The sequence below is a fragment of the Pungitius pungitius genome, chromosome 9 (assembly GCF_949316345.1).
Source record: "Pungitius pungitius chromosome 9, fPunPun2.1, whole genome shotgun sequence".
Classification (NCBI taxonomy): Eukaryota; Metazoa; Chordata; class Actinopteri; order Perciformes; family Gasterosteidae; genus Pungitius; species Pungitius pungitius.
The window spans coordinates 7,547,002-7,574,798 of NC_084908.1; positions in this window are offsets into that span (position 1 = coordinate 7,547,002).

Here is a 27,797-nt window from a genome sequence, read left to right on the forward strand (position 1 = left end):
GTGTGTGTGTGTGTGTGTAGCAGAGGAAGGGTTGAGGCAGCATCTTTTATTAATGTTGCATCCTTGAAACAATTTATTCACAGAAGCAGACGTCATGTTGGGTATGGCACTGAGAACACCATCATATGTAGTTCATAAACTCTTTAGCAAGTTGAACAGAAAAAAGATGGGAGTAGATTCTCAATTCTTCCCTAAATTAAATCCTGGAAATGCTGCATCATTTTAATACTGAAGTTGTTGCTCTTTCCTCACTAACCCATTTGAAATGAAATGTTCAAACTCTGAACAGACTGCATGCACTCTCAATTTCATCCACTTGCCAGTCAGACTCATTTCCCACTTGGTTTTTAAGAGCGTATTTCTCCAATAGTCGGCGCATGAATGTTTGGCATGAAACACAGAACCTTTGCACTTCTAAAAGACTTAACCAAAGTTCTAATGATTTGTTTTGCTCAATTGAGTTCAGCAAAAGCAGAAACAATAATTCAATCCCGAGAGACTTGTTGAAGTTTTAACACTGCTTTATTATAACATGCATAAATATTGATATTGCAATGTGTTTGGGGCTTGGACTCCATCCTGCCGTAGGATAGAACAGGGGCTGGGATGCTGAGCCGAGCTATATCTCCCCCCTTTGGGAGTCCAGACACTAGTGATGGTGGAAGAGAATAAGTTGCTCCTATTTCCTGATGTGCCAGGTTCTGCTTTAGATTGGAGGTGTCAGGGGTGGTGGCGGGTCGACTTTGGTGCGCGCTGAAATGACAACTGACAGCAGATAGAGAGAACAGTCTTTTAACGTTTGCCAGCACTGATGCAATTGGTTTACTGTAACGTCACCCACGTCTGGTTGGCTGGTAGTACCCGACCCCGCCCCTAATCAGCTCCCATGGAGAGGAAGCCTACCGGGAACGGCAACGCCTGTCCAGTCTTCCTGACTGAATTTTCGCCTAAGCTTAATTTTCTTTCACATACAGATCTGGTGAGAGTCTTTAATGCATTTATCACCTTGAGACCCGACTATTGCAATGCACTTCATTTGAGTATCAGCAGGGAAAATTCAAAATCTACAATTACTGCCAGGCTTTTAATTCGCACAGAGCAAAGGGACCACAACACACTGCTCTTTGCTGCCCATCACTGGTTACCTGAGAGTCTTCAAAATGATTTTAAGATCATACTGGTTCCCTGCTATTTGTCATCATCTGATTCCATTTGTGTACTGTAAATAATGATTCTGTTAACTACACAAGTCTATAACTCACTTAGTTTTGCCACAGTTCGTTCAATCTCTGCTTAATGTAAAACACCAACAGCTATTTGATCTTTTTTTATTTATTTAGAATGTATTTAGTGTCTTTGTTGTTTGCCATACCCACCAGGTGTTGGAGAGGCTAAGGGGGAGGCACTCAATCAGCGGGGATCAATATATGGGGGGATGGGAAGACTCTGAATTGCTGTTTGGCTAGACTAGTTTTCCTATGTTTTAGATTGTAGACACGGTACAGCATATTGTGATGTACTGTATATGAGATGTTGGCTACTAAAAGGTTTGTTTAAGGAAGTGGTCCCCATCAGGCTGCGGACTAGTAGCGGTCCGTGGGAGATTTGGTACCGGGCCGCACTACAGAACGAATATATTTATTTTATTTAAACAATGTTTTCTTTTGAAAATTCACCTAATTGCGTGCACTCGTCCCCCTTGCCACATTTCCCAAGCCTCACCAAGCGATTTTTTTCACGTTTCTCAATTATCCACTCCTTGCTGCACACGACACTTCCGCCCAACAGCGGACAGAGAGCGACTACACCCCCACCCCGTCGGTTGGTCCGTCTGCAATGACTACTACCCCCCGGTTATTTCGTTGTGTTTATCCGCCACGCGTTCACAATGGTTGGGGACCACTGGTGTAAGGCATACCTTTGGCCACAGTTATTGGACTGGTAGTATTATTACTATGTACAAAATTATTTACTATAGCCTCAACAGAATTGAATAAAACTAAAGCACAGACTATCAGCGCAGACTTTGCATCATTACAATACATTTGCAAAGTAATCCCACAAAACTTCTCTTTAAAGTAAAACAGAGTTTATCATACTTTAAAAAGATCATTCCTATTTGAAGTAATTTACTGTACAACAGCCTGTCTAAACAACATATGTTTATATCATTGATTTGTGATTGTGTGGTAGGTGTGTCTGGGTGTCTTTGAGAGAAGGATGAGAGAAAATGGGGTCTAGCTGAACGATAAGCTAACAAAAATATGATGGACTTAACCTATCATTTGAGACTACCTGTTGCTACTAAATGTGGCCAATTTAGCAAGATCAACACAATATAACAGCAAAAGAATGTAGGCTAATAAACAGTACCAACTACACAGTGTTTAACAGACAGGGTCCTGGAGCTACGTAGTAATATTTTTGCTGAAGTTGCCATAGGAATAGAAAAAAGATAATCTAATGAAATAGCACTTTCTTGTTTCTCGTTCTTCTGAGTTTGTATCCTTATGGTTGAAATGCAGTTATTGTAAGTGCCATTGGATAAAAGCGTCTACTAAATGACATGTAATGAAATGTAATAGCTCTTGTCATTAACTTAAAGAAAATTAGAAAAACTTCTTTCCACAATTGTTTTTGTGTCTTACAAAACTCTAACACGTTTTACATAACATTTGACTTGAAACAAAGCTAAAAAGAATTTATTGAATGAATCTCTAGTACAACAAAAATAGTGGGAAAACTGACTCATTGGATCCTTTGTCGGCAAATTAAAAGGTTATAAATATATATTATATATATTAAAAAGGAGAAACAAGGATGATGTCAAAACAATGAAAGATGATACTGTAGAAGCCCCTTGGATCAAACAGTGTAGTGGTAAAAAAGGCTTTACTCTGGTTTTCAATCTACTCTTGAATGTCAAAAATATGTTTTCATGATCCCTGAATCTGGCATCATCAAAGCCGTGTAACGATCTTCTCATGCATGGGCTGGACCAAGAATGGAAATCAAATCGCTCCAACTGTGAACCACCATCATTAACACATGCTTACTGTGCGTGGGAGCAGCCAATTCGCAAGTACGACACAGTGAGAACATTCTCCTAAGCCTTAAAATAACCCTTCGTGATGGTAAAGTATTTTGGAACTATATTTGACGTTTTCTGAAATTATTTGAATTTTATAAGTAACAAATTTAAATTGCTATAATTATATCAATGGCAACTGATTGCACTCCATAAAGTGTAGTAAAGAAAAATGTAGGTTGTTTTTCACAACCTGTTCAGCATCCTTTCCTCTGGTAATCACTTCTGCAGTTTAAACCCATATCAATATTGTTGTTGCATGCTTATGTACAAACACTGCCCAAAAAAATAAAAAAATAAAAATGATCAGGGTATGGCCTTAATTAAATTGCACTCTGATAATGATCTGGTCAGGTAAGTAGCAGAGGGGTTTGTTAATCAGTTTCATCTGCATTGGTGTTGATGGAGTTAACAACAGGCCAACGGGAGGGGCAACAATAACCCACAAAACAGGACTTGTTGTGCATATGGGGGCCAATTCAAGTTTCTCCCTCTTGATCTCATTGACAGACTTTCCACTAGTGTTGGCTTTAGTTAGAGTCATGATTACTACTGGGGAGCATGGTGCGATTTCTTAACCTTATAGAAGTTTCACAGACTGTCCAACTCCTCCAGGATGGCACATCAACAGGTGGCTTTGCAAAGAGACTTGATCTGTATCCCAGTACAATCTCCAGAACATGGAGGACAGGCAGTTACTCTAGGAGAGCTGAAAAGGGCCATAGAAGGCCCTCATCCCATCAGCAGGACAGATAGCTGCTGCTTTCTGCAAGAAGGAACAGGTTGAGCACTGCCTGAGCATGAATGACCTCCAGCAGGCACCTGGTGTGAATGCCCAAATAATCAGAAACAGACTCTATGAGGGTGGCTTCAGGGCGTCCTGTAGTGTGCCCTGTGCTCATTGCCCAGCACCATGGAGCTCCATTGGTATTTGCTATAAAACACCAGGATTGGCATGTCCACCACTGGTGTTTGGAAATGTGTCAAGAGAGACAAGGGCACGTAATTAGGAGAGTCCGGTCAATTTACAAAATAAAACGAAAAAAGTATTCTTTAAGTGGAGCATATTGGTACCAAATGGCCCATGGACCTGGTTAGAACATCTGCGATAGATTATCTCTTGGACATTTTTTGTACATGTTTTGGTCCATCAGACATCTCCAAGTTGCTCCTCAGACTTAGAGTATACTGATGCCCTTCGACTGATATGGGAGTACATCCATTAGACATTCATATTTTTTGTTCTGGTTTTTATTCACATATAGATTATTTTTCTTAATTTCTATAAACTTGTGTTTATTGTATGCACGGTGTATGTACATTGATAGCACATTTAACAGGTATCAAATTCCATGTATAAAAGGCGTACATGGTGAATAAAGCGAAATCTTGTTCTGATGCTGGAACTGCATGTTTGAGATTGCATGAGAAAAAAATGGTGTTTTCTCATCAAACCAAATTGCAGCTGGCATACAAGGCATAGCTTAAGCATGTACAACTAGATCTGTACAATGTATATTTCCTGACTGTTGTCATCTTTGCCCATTTGAAGATGATTTTGAAAGACTTCAAGAATTCAATGACCAAGTCTGTAACCTTCTCTGAAAATATGTCTTTATTACATTAGTTATATTTATTTTTAAAGTAAGTACAAAAATGTGATTCGGCATTCCTGAATTTACACAGGTGTACATGTAGTGTGACTCCTCTGCTGCACGTAGTCACCCCAAGTGGCTTTAAAAGCCTCACATATGAAACTCTTAGTTCCATTGCCTAGAGAGGCTGCTAATGGTCATCCAACTATACAATCCACCATGGAGCCGTGATTGAGTTGTTCCAAAGTCTTTTTTTTTTTAAACACATCAAGAAAAGTAAAAACCATATTTCTCTTTTTAGTGGCCTGGAATTGAATACAGCCATTGTTTTTTTCAGGCTTGCTTCCCTTTCTAAATAAAAAGATTGGTCATTCACTCTTGTTCCTCCAGCAATAACGACCAGTGAGGGAGTTGTTAAGGAGCAGTGTAACTTTCCTAAGTGGTTGGATTATGGATGGGAGTATGAATGGGTAAATTGGAAACTGTGGGCGCTGACCCAGCGCCATGCCAACGTTGAGCAATCTGTAATTGGCACCGAATAGAGACACCCGACTGTCACCCATGAAGAGCGTCTAAGAAGGAGAGCAACAGAGGATTCTGAAATAAAAGATAGCCAAACTAGTGAGGATTCTGCGACTAGTGGCCACAGAATCAAATCCCCCTTTTCTCAGTGATTTTTAGTAATTTTTTTTTCAAAATCTCTTTGTATTTTGTTATTGAATTAAATTTCTCCCACTCTATCTTTCTGCATTTCAATTCAGGTCAATTGATTAGGGGAATTAAATATGTCATTTTCAATAGGTCATCAGATCATTTTATCCCCATATCTGTAGGTTGAATACAAATTTTCTTTTGGTCTCATTAAATCACAAAATGCATTGTGATAGTGGAACATCGATGGCAAAATTTTACCTTTTGGCAAAATGTTAACTTTGTTGCTGATATTTACAGAGCCATTTCATCAATTTGTTTTGGTTTTTGTTCTTGTGTATAGTCGAGTCCTGGGGTGTCAAACTCATTTTAGGTATGGGCCAGATACTTTGAGCTCAAGTAGGCCAGACCATTAAAAACCATAGTGGGGCGAGCTGCCGCGCCAATGGTCCGGCCGAAGGTTGGGGGCACGAACGGTTTTGTTTCTTCTTGCCTGTTTGGGGATGAGATCCCTGGAACCTGGTTTTATCAGATGTAAATTCAAAGAATTTAGTGATGGCCTCACCCTTTGAATAAGCTATGCATTTCTTCTGCATATTAAAGTGGATTTGGGATTAGTTTTGAATGCTTTGAGCTGCGACAAATGTCATTCATTTTGTATGCATTCACTCTATTTCATACCAATGTGGTTGCATCATACAAGCAAGGTTATTGTGAATGTGGCGATGATCCCTTGAAGGTAGAGTGGAAGGTTCCGTTCCAGTATGTGGGCTAAACATGTAAAATCATTGGTGTAGCCCTTTTAATAAACAGGATACAAAATAAATGAATATTTATGCTGCACCTTTTTTTGGAGGATACCACCTTTTTAACTTAAACTTGCTGAAATAGACAAGTGTGTTTTCAAAGTCATTCCAGAGTGGAATGCGCTGCCAAACCGGGGGTGATAGCTGCTTAACATGCAGCCCCAGCCCTATGTGTGTGTCTGTGTGTGAGCACTCAGCAGCCCAAGCCCCCCCACTGTGTTTCACTCTAGGTGTGCAGATGAAAGCACTGCTGGTGAGCGTGCATGCACGCACATAAACATTTAAACACACACAAACACACACGCAGAAAGAGAATGTTCAGACTTTGAAGTGGCGCGCAGCAGCTGAGCTGAGTTGTGGCCGTAACTTCAGTTTGACATCTGGCCAAAATCCCCCCAAGACGTACGAACACGCTCAAACACACTTTCTCTCCCTCTTCTTCTTTTTACTCTTGCTCAACATCCATGCATTCCTCTACGACCAATGCCACAATATGATTGGCCCTCTAATATAATGACATCACCAAATTGAGTTGTAACTGAGGGGAGCACGGCAACTCAGGTTTATGTCGGATTTGATTTATTCAACCACCAATTTCTTCAACATACTGGCATACAACCCAACACACGTGAATACGTAATTCCATCGAAAACGTGCCAAACAAATGGATTTTGGGGGACTTAAAGTGAGTCATGCTTTTTGAATAGGTAGAAGGTCTGACTCAGAAGCCTTGCTTCTAATTGGGAATAGATTGGGCATTGAAATGCTACCCCAAAGTGTCATTTACTATTCAGATAATGGGGAGAGTTTTGCTTCCTCTACCATCTACTTATTGCATTGCTTTGTCGATTACTCAATGTTGATAAAATACCGCTTTCTACAGTCTATTTCAACTGAACGGAAGACCTATTCTATGGTATTGTAAAACATCAATTAAATCTGCATCGGATTCATAAGATCTGTTTATTTTAAGATATAAAAACAGACCACTGTAGAGATGTTCATCTGTTGGCATAAATTATTAATTAGCTTGCTGGATGTTTGCCAAGTATGTAGTGCTGCTAATTTCAGCAGGTGGAGCAGTGACCCTGGGCAGACTCCAGGATGTGCTCTCGATGGCCATCCTTTCAGCTGTCAGTTGTGGTTCTTCAGTGAAAACTGCAGCAGCAGGAACCCACTAGTGTGGCCTATGCCTCTGCACTTATTTAATCAAAAAACATCTCTCTGTATTTATACCTAGAAATCTAGATCTTTTCAATAAGATGATTTAAGACCTTTTTGGTGTATGTCTGTCTATCTGTGTGTGTGTGTGTGTGTGTGTGCGTGTTAATGGTAATATGTATAACCATGGGCAAGATACTGAATCCAAAGGAGTTCTTTTGAGACCTACCAAAAGTATGTGAATATTTCTAGGACGTCTTGCATGTGTGTGTGTGGGTGTGTGTGAAGCAGGCCTACCTATTATAGCTCCAGCAGAGCTGGTAATGAGCTGCATTGATTGAGGCTGTTAATTAAGACCAGTTTTTAATTAATCATGTTCCCTGATTCTGCCTGTTATAAATTATTCCTGACAGACACTTGTGTTCAACACAGCAGATGTTATGATGTTTTCAGTGAAACCTATATTCTAAAATTGAGGAACTCTGCTCCACATTGAAACAACCTACATGGACTAATTTTTGATGAATTTGATTGACATTTAAATTAAGACCATTTTTAACTATTTCTTCTTCTAGTACTATAATAACTTACTAATAATGTCATAAGTAAGTTCTGTTACAGGATTTGAATGTATTGTACATCTTTTACATTGCTCATTCTCAGTGTTGTGCCTGAACGCGTTCATTGAACGATAGTTCATGAACTCGCCATATTTTGGGCGAACGTGAACTGAACGTACTGTATTAATGCCCAATGAACATTACTGTGAAGTCGTTCATTCTGGTGTCTATGAACGGCACGTTCTTTCAAGTTAACATTGTTCAATGGGGTGCCAGATTTCTATAGAAAACACACCGTAAACGCGCCTTAATAAGTAGCGGAAAAAACACCCAATCTGGCAACACCAGCCACCAGTGTCGCACCGCCGCTTGCGTCATCAAAAAAATAAGAATGCATGGAGGCGACAGCTGCGTGTAGCAAAGAGGCGGCGTATAATAATTTAAATGAGTTTTATGAAGTTACTGACAAGGTGTGTGAGGATGGGAGGAATCTGACCTTTCTTTGCAAACATTTGTACCTTAATGATAACTGTTTTCATTCCTTATTTAAAAAAGATCATTCAAGCAGCATGTGTTTGAGAATGTACTGTAGGGGTGAACGCTGCAGTTGCTGCTAGTGTGGAGTGAATGGACAGCAACATTAAAGCAACAATGGGGAAATGCTGTCCCCTCAATGCTAATGTAAACCCTGGTTGGATAAGGATTCAAATTTGGATATGAAGATTAAATCTGATGCATAGCTTCAGTGTTAAAAATGATAATGTAATTGCTGTCTGTGGTTCTGGGCTGTGGCAATCATTTTGAAAAATAATAGCTTGCAGCAACGTATGGAAAAAAAGAACTGAACTAGTTGGAACTGTGAACTTAGTTCAAAAATGTTGAAGTTTGAACTATGAACTGAACTAGTTTATTTTAAAATGTGTGAACTGAACTTTGAACTAGTTCATTTAGAAAGTGAACTTTCCCAACACTGCTCATTCTGTACACATGACATCCATGGAAGTCTGTCCATCCCGATAAAAGGATCCCCCTCTGTCTCTCACTGAGGTTTCTTCCCTTTTTTCCACATGGAAGGGTTTTCAATTTTTGGGGAGTTTTCCTGTGCCACTGTGAGGGTTTTGGGACAGAGGATGTTGCATGTGTTCAGACTGTAAAGCCTTCTGAGGCAAATTTGTTATTTGTGATTTTGGGCTATACTAAATGACATTAATTGAATTGAATAGGATGAACTTGTTCTCATTCCAACCATACCATACCATGGTCGCAGCCCTGGACCATCAGGAGCACAAACTCGTTTTGCCGACCGCAGCAGAGTTGGATAAACTGCAGAGGCTCGAGACCCTTCTAGAGCCATGCAGGGAAATCAGTCTGTAACTTATCAAATAACATTGATTTGATTATTTTCTGGAATGAATTAAACCAAGTCAAATATCAATAACATGTATTTATGTAAAAAATAATAATGATAATAATAATAATAATGATAATTATGTATGTGTCCTGTTATTTATCTTTGGTATGCATTTCAGAAAGAAAATATGGTTAGGATTAAGGTGTAATTGCAAATATTGAATTTGTTTATTTATTTGAGCAGTACACATGGTGCTCAAAAGGAGTGGACTGAAGCAAGAGCTTATAAGAGCCCACCCCCAAGTGCAATAAAATAAATAAAGTAACAATAAAAAAATCAAACAAACAAAAAGTAAGAAATAAAAAAGAACATTTCTGAGCAATTCAAACAGCTACATTTCAAGCATTCATTCATGCTCCCCCTAGTGGCAACACATTTCTTCTTGTCTGTATATTTCAAAAGTCTTTTGTTTGTATTTGACTTTGAACAGGTTGATGTTTGGACATCGTTTCAACTCCATCTCCAGTTTGTTCCACAATTGTACACCATTAACTGTTGGACTAAAATTTTTCAAAGTTGTGCTATGTTTCTGAATCCTAAAGTTTAATTCATCACGTAATTCATAACAGCCAGTACGTTCTTGGAACCTTCTTTGTATTTGGTTTGGTAACAATTTATACCTTGCTTTGAATAACATCTGTACAGTTTGGAAGTCAACAATGTCACAAAACTTCATGATCTTTGAATTTAAAAATAATGAGTTTGTGTGGTCCAAAAACCCAACTTTATGAATTACTCGGATAGCTCTTTTTTGCAACAATACTATTGGTTTAACTGTGTTTTTATAAGTACTACCCCAAACCACAGTACAAATATTGGAAGGTTTTTTTCCAATGTTGTATATCCCTTCTGTTAATGTTTAATGCTACTACTACAATAAAAAAAGACAAATGCTAACTACTGAGACAAATTAGGGATATCGTTATTTCCTGTAATTGACTGAGACCGTAGACACTGCACTTAAAATGAACTGAATCATGGCGGAATTCTTTGTCAACCATTTCTCTAGTCTATTTTGATGGATTTATTTGAGTAGTTTATGCAGTTTTAACCATTAAATATCACTGTTTGAGGTAAGATGAGTTAAAAAGGGCTCAGTCAGTCTTTCATGTGTGCTGTTTGTCAGCCTTTAGAGAAGCTTAGTGACTTTACTGTTGTGTGTGTGTGTGTGGGGGGGGGGGGGGGTGGAGGGGGGGGTCAGGCAGCAGGCCACAGCACTAACAGGATTAGCATGGTAGTGACATGTGTGTCACACTACCAGCGACTCCATGTCGTAGCTATGCAGCGCACACTGAGCGAGCGAGACGGCAGCGAGATGCTTTTGGCCGGAGTGCTTTTGTCACACTGGTTAATGACTTTAATTCTGCCATGACCTCTGTGTCTCTCACAGTCTCCTGTCCTGTCAGGGTTGTGAAGCCAATTCTATTTAGATACTTCACCAATAAAAGACCCTTATTTTACTCACCTTCATTAGACTGTTGAGTCTAGTTTTGCTGACTGAACGGAAGGGTTAGTCAAATAATTCAGAGCATTGTTTATGTGCTGAATGTGTCATATGTGTGTGCCGGGAATGCAGACGGAGGTCAAATTGTGTGGCGTTTGGAATCTGCCTCACAATGTGAGGGTTCCAGGGACCAACAGATGAAAGTCAAGCTTCATCATAGTCCTCATTTCACACCCCTGTTTAGATCACTCGCATAAAACTGACTTAAAGCGTCTTTAGTCTGAAATGAGAAGGATGAGTTTGTGTAGGCACACGGTTTGCTTTAAAAAAAAAATGAGTAGGTGCTGGCGGCCGTGTCTTAAAGAAATGCTGTGCTTCCAAATGTCAGGATGAAATTGGGGGAAATGAAAGTGAAAGTATGCCATAGTAATGTCGACCATGTCCATTTTTATCTTTGGGCTCCCTAAATCCGCAAAAGCTTGAATATCTTTTTGATTCAACTTTGTTTGTGTGCACACAGTTTATTTAAGTACCCTAAGTGTTGATTTTTCTGATTGCGAACCAGTTTTAATAGTTTTTAATTAATTATTTTTTTTAAGGCAGTGAATGCAAAATTAGATATTGTAAACATATGCTGCAGCTCCAACGTATTCCAACAACAGAAATAAGCAAATAAAAATAGATACGTCTCATTTTTTCTTTTCAAGGAAACCCCAACGAAGAGAGTGAATGTTTAAATCAGTCGATGAGGGAACAGTGTGATTTATGCTTAATGGTCACATGAAAAATATTTCTTTGAAAGAATTAGTCTACACTGATGAAATGCATGAATAAGATATTACACAAATAACTCCTGTGAAATAATATCATCACAACAGCGGCGGCTGGTGGACTTTCTTTTTGGTATGGCCAGCCAATCAGTTTCAGTGAACATCCCAGTATGATTCAATGCAAAAAAAGGCTATTAAATAAACATTATTATTAAATATAAATAATATAAATACATGCAGTTCAATATTTAACTATTATTCCATCAGTTTAACATAAACAATTCAGTATATCAATGAATATATATATATATATATATATATATATATATATATATATATATATATATATTGTATATAATCATGATGACATCAAAGCTATTCCAATATAATATCATAATAAATATACCAAAATAAATATATTTATATAATCTATTAGAACATATATATATATTTATTGAGATGAACCCAGTTTATCCTGATCAGTGTGTTGAGGAAAGACCAATTCAAAACCCCCACAAAATGAATTATTTTGGATAAAATGTCCCTGTTTTCATCCTGGTTGTGCGTCCTCACCGTCGTCCTGTGTGCGTCACAGCTGGGTAGCCATGTTGACTTTAACACGGCAACGCACCGTGAATATACGCCGTTAGCATGTAGCTAGCTAGCTAGCTGGCTTAACATCCAGGTGTAGAAGTCTCTACAGAAGCGTCGTATGTGCAGTGTTGGGATTTCTGATCCCTCCGAGTTGGTTGATGAGAAGAATCTGACACGTCAATCAATTAAAGTTAAAAAAGTTAACATTTATTTAGTAGAAAAAAAGGGATACATGAACAATTCCCGCAGAAAAATTGGGACACCCTAAGCACACATCAAAAGCGATCCATCAAAGAGTCTGTCAGCTGTCAGACTGTGACCTCTTTTATAATTTCCCCACACCTCAAGAACTGGTCTAAACTGGCTCGTGTTAGGCAGTTATCTCACAAGATGTTTTCTTGTACTTCTCCATTCTTCCTTATTAGTTGCGATGTAAAGGTTACTTCACCATTCTGCCTTAGTGGTTGCGCCATAACGGTTTGTCCCACTGATGCCACTGCCCGGACCTTTTCATGCTTATCTTACTTCTCAATTTCCCAGTTCACATATTTGCCTTAAATGGTCCTTTGCAAGCACAGCGTTATTTCCTGCGATGACACAACATTTTGTTCTATAAGATTTTTATTTTTTTTAACACAAACGGTGGCATACATCTCACAGCTCACGGCTTCCCTTTCACGCTGGTCCGTTGTCTGGTTGTGAGGTCAGGCTGATCTGGGTCCAGCTGATTTACCTCTAAGTTCTTCCCTCATACCGAGTTCGGGTCGGATCTTTTTGGAAGGACACTGCTGGTGGTCACACTTTTTCTGTTGTTAAACGGCGTCTCAGAGAGACGCCTTGACCAGAGCGCAGCAAGCCCAAAACTCAATGTATTTTAAGGCACTGAAATTATAATGTCAATCATTAACTTTATCAGTTATTGGATAACTGAGACATGCAGACCAGCGGAGAGGACTTGCAGGAAAAGTATATTTTTGCGCAAATATCTTTATTTACAAATATTACTGGGTATATAATCCACGTTTCAAAAACACAAATATTGACTTTTTGTAAAATGTATTTCTTATATAATAAATAACAGATTTTTTTTCTCCATTGTGCATGGTGGGGCTACGCCCCATTGCTCTCTATAGACCAGCCACAACTGCATCACAATATCTCACATTACAATGCATCTATTATACATTTTCATGGTTTTAACACTAAAGCAGAGTGAGAGTGGGGAAACTGCCTTTGCTGCCATATATTCATTTAATATCACTCCTGTACATAGTTTTTATTCATCACTGTTGGGATTCATTTCAGAGGGATTTGAAAAATATTTACATTAGCTTGAACCAATCAAAGCAGGTCAGTCATCCCATTTAAATTGCAATGTTGTTTAGCTCCGCTGCAAACCAGAAAAGTAACGGGTTAAGCCTGACATTGAGTCACTAACCAAGTGATCTCGCTTTCTAAGAACGCCCACCACCCTTGGACTTTTTAGGCTCTTGATTTCTTCCAGAATCCAAGTCTCTGCCTGGAGAAACACAGCCATACTTAAACTAAATAACAAACAAACAAATTGTGGCTATGACATGATTTAAATACTCAATGGAATTGCAGCACTCAAGGGTGTTTTGGAATTCTAATCAAAGAGAAACAAAGGGAAGTGAAACTGCATGAAATGTATGACCTTCTGATTTTATATTAGCGATCAATTCTCCTAAGCGAAAAATATAGTAAATACATGCAGAACAAAGGAATATATAAGATATTTAACACAAGGAGGCTGGTACAAAAGACAGATTATGCATTGGAATCTAACTGTTAGCACCCCCATCAAAATGTTAAAGGAAGAGTAACCATTTAACGCAATATTGAAACAAGTTGTCAGAATATGCTTTGATGTTTGCAAAAATAATTAGCTTTTTCCATTATTTGGAGGGAAAAGACAGAAAAACCTTTAGGAGTTTGTTGAGAAAATTGTTTCACATGTAACAAAGATTTGAGAAACCCTGCAAAAAGAGAATGAAAGCGATTAAGGCAGTGCTTCCTAAACCTTTTCTGTCAAGGCCCCCTTTCAGGATACATTGTAGGACCTCCAAACTCCTCCACCCAAAAAAAAATATGAATGCATCTTAATATGAAAACTATAAAATAAAATGTGTTTTAATCATAAAATAATTAACATATTTTCAAGTAGATGTATTTCAAATATTCAATTTGAAGATGGAAACAGTGCTAAAAAATATTTCCACATCTAATAGTAAGATTAAAAAAAATGAAATTTCTGTGTCGCACTGTGTCTTTTTTGCCGTCGTTCTGATGCTGGGTGTCTCTTTATCCCTCTGCCTCGCCCCCTCTCTTTATTTCTCTCCCTCACTCTTACCTGAGATGCTGTGTGGGGCGTGATTCGAACACAACCCAGTCCTAATGTCGGTTTCACTTTCATTTTTCATCTGTTTAATTCTTAATTTTTCATTTTTTTTAGGGTGGGTGATGAAGCTGCGACCCCCCCCCCCTTCAGCCCATTGCAACCCCCACTTTGGGAACTACTAGATAAGGTATTGTTAACGTCTGGTTACTCTTGAAACAAGCATTCACTAAAACAGGGTTTTTGGTCTGTCAACACAATGAGGTCAAAATGAGTATACCTATTGTACAGTTCAGCCCTCTTGAAGGAAATCCATGGTTGTTTCACACCACAAATTGCATGAAGAGGTCGTGTTAAAAGAAGTGGAAGAGCTTGAGGAAAGTTCAGGTCTCACATCTGCCCACTTGGCCAGTCGCTGCTTTAAATGGACGGGACTGCTGGACTGGCATTTGGGAAGGTTAAAAAAATGATGGGCACAGTCCATATATAATGTAGGTATTTGAGCGGAAAGGTCAGAGTGCAGGCCGGGGATTCATCGAAAACTCTGCTGTGCAAGCACTGTCCTTGCCATAATGGATCACACCGTTGAGCTAGAGAACCTGTTGAGCTGATGGAGAGAATAGTGCATGGGCAACATACATTCTCAACTTCAAACAATTACATGCATGCACACAGAGGCAAACACACAAACACACACCAACATCTCCTGCTGCTAGCAAAGAAGGGAGTGGGGCTCACTCCCATTTCCCTCCCTTTTTCAATAACACCCCCTTTCTTGATATTTTTCTCATCCAATCACTATTTCTCTCCTGTCAGCACAATTCAAACAGCCTTCCATGTTTTTTTCAGATTGCGTTACAGCTTTCACATGTACACATATGCTCTCGCTGTCTTTTACACCCCCAACACTGTCCCTAGGGTGCCTAAGCATCTCAGTGGGAGGGGAGCGTCACCCCTGCCTTACTCCTCTCTGCAACCATATCCTCTTTCTGCTTCCCCTCCAATCACAGCGTGTCCTTCGGACTCACCCAATACCCGCATCCCTACACCTGCAAGTCTTCCCCAGATCTCATCCAACAGGAACTGAGGTCTTTTCTACGTCACAGCAGGCGGTGTAAAGCTGCTCAGCAACAATGCGGGGATAAAGCGAGATCGTAGTAAAAATGGTGACCTAGTTTTTCTTCTTTTTTTTCTTTAACACCCCCACCCTTAAATTCTCTCTCCTCTGTAAGCAGAAAGAAACTCTTGAGAAAACGCTTGCACGTTTTCTCAGATCCTCCCTAGTACAAGGCTTTATCAGAGAGAAGACACTCAGGAACCAATGATCGTAGATTTTGTTTTTTTGGTGAAATTTTCAGCAAAATGAACTTAACATTTATGTTATATTTATGGATATAGGGTTCAATGTTTAAACATAAGTTAACTTCATGTGATTGAATTGATTCATGTGATGTTAATGTCAACAAAGTCAATTGTTTAAATGTTAATATCATTTTAAAGCAGCACAGATGAATGAACAAGGTTATTATTTTCATTCTTTTTTTTTTACAGATGTTTTCTCAGTCTGTGTCTCATGTTAGCTGTTACATATAACTATCATTTTTTGTTTATTTTGCTTTATTCAAATTCATGATTTTCATCTGTCCTCATTAGTAGTTAAGGAAGAAGATTTAAAGGAGGACCCACAGTAGCAGCCTCTCTGCCTCTGATGAACTAATTCATATTAAAAGTTGCACTTTGATGTTACTTTATATAATGTATGTTTTTCCATGGAACTTGAGACTTCTAAATAAAAGTTAAAAAAAGAACAGGATATTGAAAGGAAACCCAAGATGGGGTGTGATGAGAGTATAATGGAATACATTCCTGTGTATGTGTTTGTGTGTGTGTGGGTCATGGATTGTGAGAAAGATATTCAAATTTAGCCATTCATCCCAAACATATAATGGTAGGAGTTGTTGTTTCGATACACTGACCAAACTCTTATCAATCTAACTAATTAACTCAGTGAAACAGTGATTATTGGAAATTAATTCATATTCTTAAAGTCGCTCCACCATTTCTGGAGTCTTTTTAAAAATGTAGCCGTAGTTTGTCTGTTCAAGGTATATTTACTAATCTCTGATGACAAGTTGTCATTAAATTTTACTACAAAAGTTTGATTGAATGTACACTACATTCAGAAGGTCGATATATTTCAGAATACAAATCATAGTATACCATACATGTCAACCCTCCCGATTTTTCCGGGAGACTCTCGAATATCAAAGCCCCTCCCGAAAATCTCCTGGACCGTCCTTTCTCCCGAATTTCTCCCGATTTCCACCCGGACAACAATACTGCTAGACTGAGGTAAAATAACTTAATTTAAATGATGTGCGAAAACCATAAATTTAGAGAAATTGCCCTTTTTTACAATTTTACAATGAAACACATTTATTTTATAGATTTTTCCTGTAGTATTACGAAGAAACAACTTTGATATAAGGTATTGTGTAGTTATTTTACCTTAATTTTACAGTTTTTGTTTGGCAGCCACTGACTGACTGCCAGTCATTTGACTGTTATTTTACATGATTTTAATGTAATTTAAGAAAACAGTAAAATATTGTAGAATAATTACAGTATTTTTTCATAAAAAAAGTTATTTTCCGTAAAAAAACAGGATCTTTTTTTACAGTGTACCAAATCTTAAAGTTAAAACATGGCAGAGCTAAATATAAAAAAGCAAATTGAAATAACATAATTTTTGAGTGCTTCATGATAGTGAAATTGAAAGGGAGATAAAACAAAATATTTGCTCTCTTACAACTTCTTTTAATGAGATCTGCGGTCTTTACAGAACATCCCCTCTTCATGTGTTTTAGTCAACCTCAAAATTGAATTTAATTAATAAACATGCACACACACACACACACACAAGGAATATGTGCACACAGCCTCTTGTTTGTATTAGATGCGTATTGAGTACAAATAAACAGCTTTGATTTTAGTCGAAGAATATTATCCTGTAATCCAGCTCACATAATGGATACCAAGGCACCACTTGGCCTTTGATGGGCAATGCCTAACACTTAGCAGTCTTTGATCTGGGTTAAATGTCTACTCGTGTTTAAAAGTCTTCATTTCAGCCAAAGCTAATTCAAAACTCACCACAGTGAAATATTTCACTTTTCTATATTAGAAGTAGGGATTGGTGACTTTGAAATGAGAAGCTTGTGTGATATGGCATATGGTGCTTAGAGAGGTGCCTGCATGATTGGCAAAGGATCATTCCTTGGAACTCTCCATCCGCTGTTAGACATTTCAGTGTCAATGTGGCTCGGCGCCACACAACCAATTAAGTTGTCATTAAAACGACTTGGTTTTGTGGAGGACAAAAGTAGGACTTCTTTGATGTTGGTCACAAAAGCAAACTTTCGGATATACGTATAGACACCATTCAGTTCCCTTAGAGATGGCTCAACTGTTTAGAGGAGGAGATTGTGCTCTTTGATATTTATTCAAAGACAAATGTGTTACCCATTGATCCAATGGGGCGCTGAAGTGATACAACGTGCAACTATAGCAAGGCTCTGAACCATACGATGCAAAAGAGCAATTAAGCCAGCGAGGAAGCCTTCATTTGGACATGATGTAACTTTAATAACAGTTAAGACAAAAGCAGAAGAAATGATTATGATGTTTCAGATTAATAAATAGACAATACTATTTGGACTAAAACATTGGAGAGTTATAAAGAAACTCTCAGAACAGCCTTTCTAGGGAGGCGATAGGGACAGTTATATTGATGCTTGGCTTTCATTCATTGTATCTTGCGTTGGCTCTGTTCTTGGGATTTTTAATGGGAAATGGCCAGTGACATTGTACTTGCACTTCATGCTAGTTATGTCTTCAAATTTCAGGAAAAAAAAAGTCAGTCTCGTGCAGATTTCTTGTGTCCACAATGAAAAGGTTTGATCCTGTTAAGGGAATATATTTAGGATTAGATTTTTACTTGTGTACTGATTTGTGGCGTAATAGTGGCCAAAGGAAAAGTTATTGGAATTATGTGGGCTTCATCATTTGAGGATGATTGTCATTTAAAAAATGCAGAGAAAACCATCAATGTTGTTAAGATGTTTTAGTCTGGGCCAAAGTGATGAACTGACTGACAAACAGATTGGCATTGCCCATCAGGAAATACCTTACTCAAGATCCAACCTAAACCAATTTGTAAGCAAGAGAATGCGAATAAAAGGTTATGATCATATGCACACTTACAGATGACACATAACTTAAAGTATAGGGAACTATTAGTAAAAGAGGATCCTATTTATGCCCAAAAATTTAGGCACAGAATAGCTCATAGTACTTTGCTGATACGATCATTCTATTTTCCAGTGGTTACAAATACGCTGAAATTATAATGTCACCCATTAACTTTAGCAGTGATTGGCTAACTGCTTCTTAGACCCTCCGCCTTTGGGACCTCGTCCGAGATTAAACAGCTGAGACATGCAAACAAGCGGAGAAGAGAACGTGCAGGAAAAGCATATATTTTGCGCAAATTACTTTATTTGCAAATATTAATGGGTATATAATCCATTTTTCAAAAACATAAATACTAGGGCCGGGACTCGATTAAAAATATCAATCTAATTAATTAGAGGCTTTGTAATTAATTAATCCAAATTAATCACATTTTAATTGCATAAACATTTGACCTGAGAACAGTGAGAAGTAATTTTTTTCACATGGATTTTTATTTTTGTTCAACCAATTCCAGCAGACAAGTGTAGCAATAGCATATTTAGAAATATAGTACTTTCAGAAATTCAGGTAGCCTATAGGTAAGTAGACCTTCTGTATACTATGTTTTTTTTAAGTAGACCAATACTTTCAAGTACATTCACAACATTGGTTATTTTTCAGACGTGGTCTTAGTTACCCTGGTCCTTAAACCAGTCATCTGGTGCAGCGTGGGTTGGGTGTGGGTCCTTGTACTCGGAGTCAGGCTAACGTCCACGCTAGCTGCTAATTGTTTTGCATTGAGGTGATACTTGAGGCTCAATGCGAATTCCTTGTTGCACAGCTTGCACACAACCATGCTCTTATCGACCCTTCCATCCGTTTGTTTTTTATAATACAATTTCCCATTCACGGGGCCACCCGACACGGTCTCGTCAGCTTCTTCGTTCATGTTCACTGTGGTTTGTTGTTGTCTGAAGTCATGAACGCTAGTTGGTGCTCCAGTATAATCGGTCCGCCGAAACTCATCCAGTGAGAAACGTTCCGCGGTGAAAAAAATAAGTGTAAAAATGCGTAGAAAATGTTTAATGTGTTATTTTTTGTGTAATTAATTAATCGTAATTAACGCGCTAAAGTCCCGGCCCTAATAAATACACAAATATTGACAATTTGTAAAATGTATTTTTAATATCGCTCGAGGTGGGGCCACGCCCCATTGCCCTCAATGGACCAGCCGCTGACCTACGTGTCCATTGTCTAACGTGTACATTACATTACATGTCATTTAGCTGACGCTTTTATCCAAAGCGACGTACAAAAAGTGTATTTCCACATAGAGATACAAACTCAGAAGAACAAGTAACGAGATAAGAGTTCGACAAGAACATTTTTCATCAAATAAGCGGTTTCAAAACATGTTATAGAAAAGTGCCAATATAAGTACAATTTAAGTGCTACCATTTGTTAGTGCTACGGTTTGCTAGTGTTTTAGTCAAGGTAGAGTCTAAAAAGGTGTACCTTGAGTTTTCGACGGAAGATGTAGAGGCTCTCTGCAGTCCTGATGTCATCGGAGAGACATATGAGATGTATGCCACCATCTGGGAGCCAGGACAGCAAAGAGTCGCGATCTCGCCGAGTGCTTTTCTCTCAGTGAGGGAGGAACAAGCAGCTTGGCAGATGCAGATCGGAGTGTGCGGGTTGGGATGTAGGGTTTCACCATGTCCTGAATGTAGACTGGTCCCGATCTATTCACAGCATGGTACGTCAGTACCATTGTTTTGAACTGGATGCGGGCAGCCACTGGTAACCAATGAAGAGAACAGAGAAGTGGTGTGGTGTGGGAGTATTTCGGAAGGTTCAAGACCAGTCGAGCTGCTGCATTCTGGATGAGCTGCAGTGGTCCACTTGGAGATGTCAGTCAGACATGCAGAGATCCGTGCCGCTACCTGAGTGTCCGAGTCGGGGAAGGAGATAATTAGTTGGGTGTCGTCGGCATAGCTGTGATAGGAAAAACCGTGCGAGCAAATGATGGAACCAAGGGAGTTGGTGTAAATTGAAAAGAGGAGGGGACCCAGGACGGAGCCCTGAGGAACTCCAGTAGTAAGGGGACAAGGTTCCGACACTGATCCTCTCCAAATTAGCCGGTAGGTGCGACCATCAAGGTAGGATGAGAGAAGAGAGAGCGCGGATCCTGTGACACTAAGTTCCTGAAGGGCGGAGATAAGGATCTGGTGGTTTACTGTGTCGAATGCTGCAGAAAGGTCCAGAAGGATGAGGACGGAGGAGAGAGAAGCGGCCCTAGCAGCGTGGAGTTGCTCCGCGACAGCGAGGAGAGCAGTCTCTGTGGAATGGCCCGCCTTGAAGCCTGACTGGTGGGGGTCAAGGAGGTTGTACTATAGAGGTAGGAGGAGAGTTGGTTGAAGATGGCTCGTTCAATTGTTTTGGACAGGAAGGGAAGAAGGGATACCGGTCTGTAGCTGTTTTCTTCAGAAGGGTTGAGGGTGGGTTTCTTCAGGAGTGGGTTAACTCTTGCCTCCTTCAGTGTTGGGGGAACAGCCAGATAACAGAGCATTGTTAATGAGACAAGTGAGGAAGGGAAGAAGATCGGGGGCGATCGACTGTAGAATGTGGGATGGAATGGGGTCGAGGGGGCAGGTGGTGGGACGGGCAGAGGTTATCAAGGTAAGAACTTTGTTAGGAGACAGGGGTGTGAAACTTTTTGCAGCGGAGATGGAGGCAGAAAAAGATGACAGAAGCAACTGAAACGCATGCAGGTCATCAGGTTGTTTGTATTTTCGCCATTTCCTTTCGGATGCTCGCAGCACTCATCGGTTCAGTCAACCACGGAGCTGGAGGGGATCTGCCAGCCCGTCGAGTCTTAAGAGGATGAGAGAGTTGTTAGGAGAGTCTTTGCGGCAACGTTCGGATGCAAAAGTGCGAAAGAGTCGGTTGAGGGGAGAGCCGATATAACGGAGGAGGCCAGGGAGGGGGAGAGTGAGCGAATGTTACGGCGGACGGGTATAGAGTCGATTGATGGGGCGGGGTTAGTTGTAGCGCAGTTCCTAGTGAAGATGTAGTCAAGGTGATTGCCAGCTTTGTGAGTAGGAAGGGAGGGATTGAGTGAAAGTGCAAATGAAGAAAGTAGGAGTATGAGGTCAGATGACCTCTCTGTTGGGATGTTGAAGTCACCTAGGAGGATGAGTTAAGGGCCATTTTCAGGGAAGTTTGACAGGACGATGTCCAGTTCTTCCAGAAATTTACCCAAAGAGCCTGGTGGTCGGTAGAGGACAACAATGTATTATTGAACCGGGTGAGTAACGGTTACAGCATGGAATTCAGAAGATATGGGGTACGGGGAAAAGATCCATTTGGGTGAAATGGGTAAACCTGTCCACCCCTGCCAGTGGGTCTGGGTGTGTGGCTGAAGGAGAAGGCAGAGGAGAGAGCAGCTGTGGTGGATGTATTGTCCGGTGTGATCCATGTCTCAGTGAGGGCGAGGAAGTCAAGCGACTGCTGGATAGAAAAGCCGGAGATGAAGTAGCTGACTGACAGTTCCAGAGGCCTCCTGTGACAAGGTGTTGGACATGTGTGGAGCGGGTGGGGTAGTTAAGGGACAGTGATAAAACACATAGTTACGAATGAGTATGTAAGGCGCCGCGCTCAGCCGCCCCGAAGACTCCACGAAAGACTCCTTAGTTTTCTTTGTTCTGCTTGTCTTCATGCGGAGGGTCTTCGCTAACGCTGAAGCTAACGCTTCACCTAGTCTCCAGTTAAATACTCTCTCGTTAATGGAAGTCGGATAGTGGTGTAAATATTTAATTCATATGAAATAACATTTGCCCCTCTGTAACAAAGTCCAGCACACTCAAATAAGCCTACTTAAATTTCACAACACGAAAAAAAGATCTTACGTGAGACTAAATTAAATTAAATTGCTATAGCCGAACAAGCTAACGTTAAGCTAAGCTAATTGCTGACAAATAAAATCGGGTGTCAATGAAAATGAAATAACTAAAACAACGTTACAGACATTAAAGTTTTTTGTAATTTTAGATTAATTTGTTAGTGTAGCTTTGCTTTTATCATTCATGCCGTCTTAAATGAAAATTTCCATATAAAAGTGAAATTACTTTCTCCATTTTCTCGGTTAATGTGTGTAGCAGTTTTAAGACTTAATGGATTTCTACGCTTTCTAAGTGTTTATAACGCATTACTTTGCGATGATGTAAGTTTAGCTTGAACGCATTTCTGGATTACCCATTGTATACAGGACTTTCAATGCCACTAAATGTAATTGAGTGGAATAGATTTTCTAAAAAACCCAGCATATGGAACTATAACTAAATATCCAATTAGATACTATTAGAGAAAACTGTGACAGAATGTTTCATGATAGTGGTTAACTCATCTTTTAAACTAGATCTTTTTGTGTTGTGTAATTCCACCCTCACTTTTGTCACTAAAGCCAGTTGAGTGATTTTGAAATACTGTACACAGAGCTTTTTGATTTTATATAATATAGAGAAACGATTTAATGCAGCAGCTGTGTGCTTACAATCCAGAATGGTGGAAATGCTCAGTAATGCAGAGACAAGATCAGATGCAGTATGGTGAGTATATTCCTTCTGTGAACTCCACAGGATGGCAACATAGCACTGCCTTATTAGTGTAACCTTGATGTGGTAGCTTAGAGGGAAAATTATCTTCCAGTTCCATTTTGGTCTGTGCTGGAGCAACGGAAGAATGATTCCATTGCAAGTTAATTAATGGATTGGAGAGTGTTTTCCATTTCCAGGTGTTGGCAGAGAATAAGGAATATGACTTGCTGAATGGACAAGCAAATTGTGAGTGAGGAAGAGGTATTGGTGTGAGTAGCATTTTAACTTTAAATGATTTGTGAACACCTAACTAAGAGGATGTCACGTGTTTTTTTCCTTTATTTGAATCAGTGTGAAGTCATCCAAATTCAGTTTTTTTATGAACTAAACTCATAGCCATTAGAGACAAAAAGTGGCAATATTTCATCACTGGAAATAAATCCTTGTAGTCTACTACTGTAAATATGCTGTTGGTTTGACTGGGAAGCTAAGAAGACAAAATTCACCCCAAAGTTCTGCCAGTATTTTAGTATTTATATCTAAGGTTAATTACAAAACTGATTAGAAAAATATCCATTTATTCTCTTAAAATGTATATAAAAATACATTTTGGTAAGATACCATATGGTGTGAGAATTTGTTGGTTTGGTGGAAGATAAGAGAAAAATGTGGGGGGAGAAGCCTTTAATTATTCTTGTTCGGTTTATCAGGAAGTCTGCTTTCCACATTCCTTACAAAATGTATTTCATTCCATGGCAACAGACAACTCTTCTGGCATTTGAAACATTCCTGGCCCAAAAAAGACTCATAGTGTGGTTCTTTGCACAAAGCAAAAAAAGCAATTTATTAGCAAAGTATGAGTTTTCAGTAGAACTACATTGGAAGTCCTTCAACAGTCCAAATGCAGTTAAGGCTGTGCAAATGTGACCGAAAGAACAATTCGGGGTCTAAATAGAAAAAGATATCCAAATAATACTGTCAATGAGTGGCCTTAATATTAAAAATAAAGAAATATGGTATCAACAATCGGCATCTATTTTTTTTTTGAAGCCTCAAAAAAAAGTTTTTGTTGAGGACACTGAGGTGCGTGTTACATGCATTTTTGCATGTGCATTCAACATGTTGATATTTTTTTATCTGTGTGACTGTGGTCTAATGCCATTTGAAACTCATTGTAATAGAGCCGGTTAATCCGCTCTCAAGTCATTATGCTTCTCGGTCGGCATTTGCCTTCAGCAAGTTTTGGGAGGACAAATACAAACAAGATATTTGCGTGATTGATATTTTATGGTTTAGTGCTTAATGAATATCTCATCAACACAGATGACCGGTGCACACACTCAGCAGGGCATTCCTTCAGAGGAGAGCTGATAAAGATAGAGAAGCTGGAGTTTAAAATAAAACAATATACAAAGAAAGACACAAAGGGATAATGTGTACACATTTTGTGCTAATAAACTTTTATTGTTCTACTTTAATGGGAAACACTGGTTGGTTTTTAATGTCAATGTCAAAGACACTCCAACATCTGTTATGATGACATTGCTCTTATGTTGCTATAATTCGATAGCCTGCGATTGAGTCAAGTCAACTTGACAATTATTCAAGTGTATTTTCAGTCCTCCAAGGCTCTCAACATAGCAGTTCCATATTTTTACCATAATGCAAACCACCCAGGATTGGAAATATGTGCTGCCTATGTGCAAAATGTTGACAACATATTGCCCTGAACTCGACATCTGAGGACTTACTTAATGTTTGTGGACAGTTACCAAATGAAAGAAAGTATGAAGATTCAAAGTCTGGTTCCACTTACAACTTCTCTGTCCGTTTTTTTTATATTGCCTCTAAACGGGCAAGATGAGAAACTATTTTTTTAATTGGCAAATTAATACAACTTCACATACGCACACAGACACATGTGGAGCAGCAGCCAAACAAAGTAGATAAGGCTGCTTTACTGATGCGATTTACATAAAGGTGAATTTATTGAAATAAGCTGCTCTGTGAAAAAGTACTGGTGATATTGCTTGTACTCACAATTAGAAGAGGGGGGGGGCTTACATCCCTGTTTTTTTATTTTGTGAAAGAATTTCTCTGGATTACTAGTGTGTTACTGTGGCCAAGGAGAATACGCTCTATTGAACCATGTCACCAAGAGAGAGACAAAGAAAGGCCAACACACAGCGATAGAAGCACTAAGCAGCAGGTTGATCAACATGGACAGAAAAGGTTTAAATAGGAGGGACCAATGAGAGATTCTACAGGGAACGAAAGAGAAAAGGGAATTGAGAAAATAAAAAATTGGGGAGGGAGAAAAGAAGGCAGTGACAGCATCAGAGCACCCTCTATCTGCATCTACTGTGTATGTTTGTGTGTGAGGGAATTTAAACTGTAAACTGAGATCCATGCCCAGATGTAGAACTGCCCTGCTTTGCAATCTCACACTTGAGTTCACCCAGTAGTCGACTGGTACTGTGTGCCTCTGAACAAACCTCTGGGCTCATAGGCAAACTGGGTGATTGTTGGCACAGTTAGGGTTCTTGATCAGTCACTACCACTTTTATTCATGGACCATCATTGGGCCTCATGTAAGAGAGACAGGTCATTCTTAAGTTGCTTGTATGAGTGATTAAAGATAAACCATGTGCAAATAAGGATGTTTATTTTTGTTGTTTTACCCTCTGAAATTTGAGTTACAGGCTAATACTGTTACTATATTATTCACATAGCCTAATAGTATCACCACTCATTTAAATTAGCCATTGATAAAAATCAATGTTGCTACAATACAAATATCAACCATTTATTTCACGTTACCATTCCCTTATCGCTGACACTTATAGATGTCCCTTCATGGATCTATGAATGCAAGACTTCAATAAAGGACACATGATAAGAACTTGTGGCCTTATTTACAAATAATAGTTTCAACCATAGTATTCAACAGAGCATTCCCAACATTGTATGTAGTTTTCCCACACCTAAGTCATTGATTTTGTTGCCTTACAATAACATTCATTCAGTTTCAGCTTCATTGTTTTCAAAATTACAAACACACGAGTTGGCCACACTGCTGTTCCTTTATTACCATGGACACAAGCCCTGCAGTTTGCTGTCATTTGAGCCGACATAATCATTTGTTTTGGTAATGTAGATCAAGAAGTGAAGGGTGTTAATTTAAAAATAGATAGATAGAATAATTTATTCTTGAATTTACTTGAGACTTGAGGCCCCTTGGTTCTTGAGGCCGTTTTTGGCCTACTGGATGGATGCAGAACGCACTAAACACGTGAGTTGCCATTTTAAACTAATTGAGATGCCCCCTATCGTCACTGACTTTCGGCAGACAGTTACTGAATCTGAAAAAATGAGGATAAATGAAAAGCTTAACGTGTGCAGTGCAGTATATTGTGATGGTTAGCCTTGTGTACCGCCTAAAGCAGCAGTCAATCAGACACAGTTCCTGTAGAAGTCAGTAAAAATCACCAACGCTACCAAATGACTAGGCCGTGCCTCCAACCTATCAAGTATACTACACTTCTTCCAGCAGTGGTGTCAAACTCATTTCAGGTTCGGGCCAGATACTGCCCACTTAGACCAAACGCCGGCCACCAGAGGTGAAAAGAGTCACAAAATCTAGTACTCAAGTAAAAGTAGTACAAGTAAAGTTACCAGTCTAAATATGTACTCAAGTAAAAGTAAAAAGTAGCTCATTAAAAATGTACTCAGAGTTACAAAGTTACTGAGTTACTTTTTTAACAGCTGGGTGGGGTGCGGGATTCTAGTGTAGTTAAAAAAAGACAAGGGAAAATAAATCTCAATCTAGTCGTTTTTAATTGAAGGAAGACCTTTAAATTAAAACGTAATAGCAAAAATAATAAAATAATAATAAAGAGAGATGATTTTAGTGCAGATCATCCAATAAAACATTTTAAACATTACTACAACCACTAAATAGGGCATGAACTGTGGATTCAGTAAAGCAGGGGTGTCAAACTCATTTCAGGTTCGGGCCAGATACTGCCCACTTCAACCAAATGCGGGCCACTGACGATTGGCGCGAACGGCTGACGGGAGGTGCTGGCGTTCCGACCGACAGTTCGCTGACGTCGGGACGTATGCGCTCCAGTGGCGGACCGTTTACTCTGCGATCTCCTTAAACTGTCTCTGCTCTGCTCACTGAAGCAAAACAATACGTGGACAATAAATATCGGAGCCAAGAGCAGCGATTGTAGTCACCTACTGCTGCTAACACATCCCGTCGGACCAGGATTTATTTATTATTTATGTATTTTCTTCATCATTCTTGTTTAGTGCGTTTGTTCTCCCGCTCATCACTCAATCAGTGCAGGGACGTTCCTGGGCGCAATTTTTTTTTTCCTTTAATTTTTTTTTTCTTTGCATTTTTTTTACTCAGTAACGGATATGATTTAAAATGTAGCGAAGTACAATACTTCAAACAAAAAATACTTTAAAAAGTAGAAGTACACAAAAAACTACTCAATTACAGTAACTCGTGGCTTTGATATC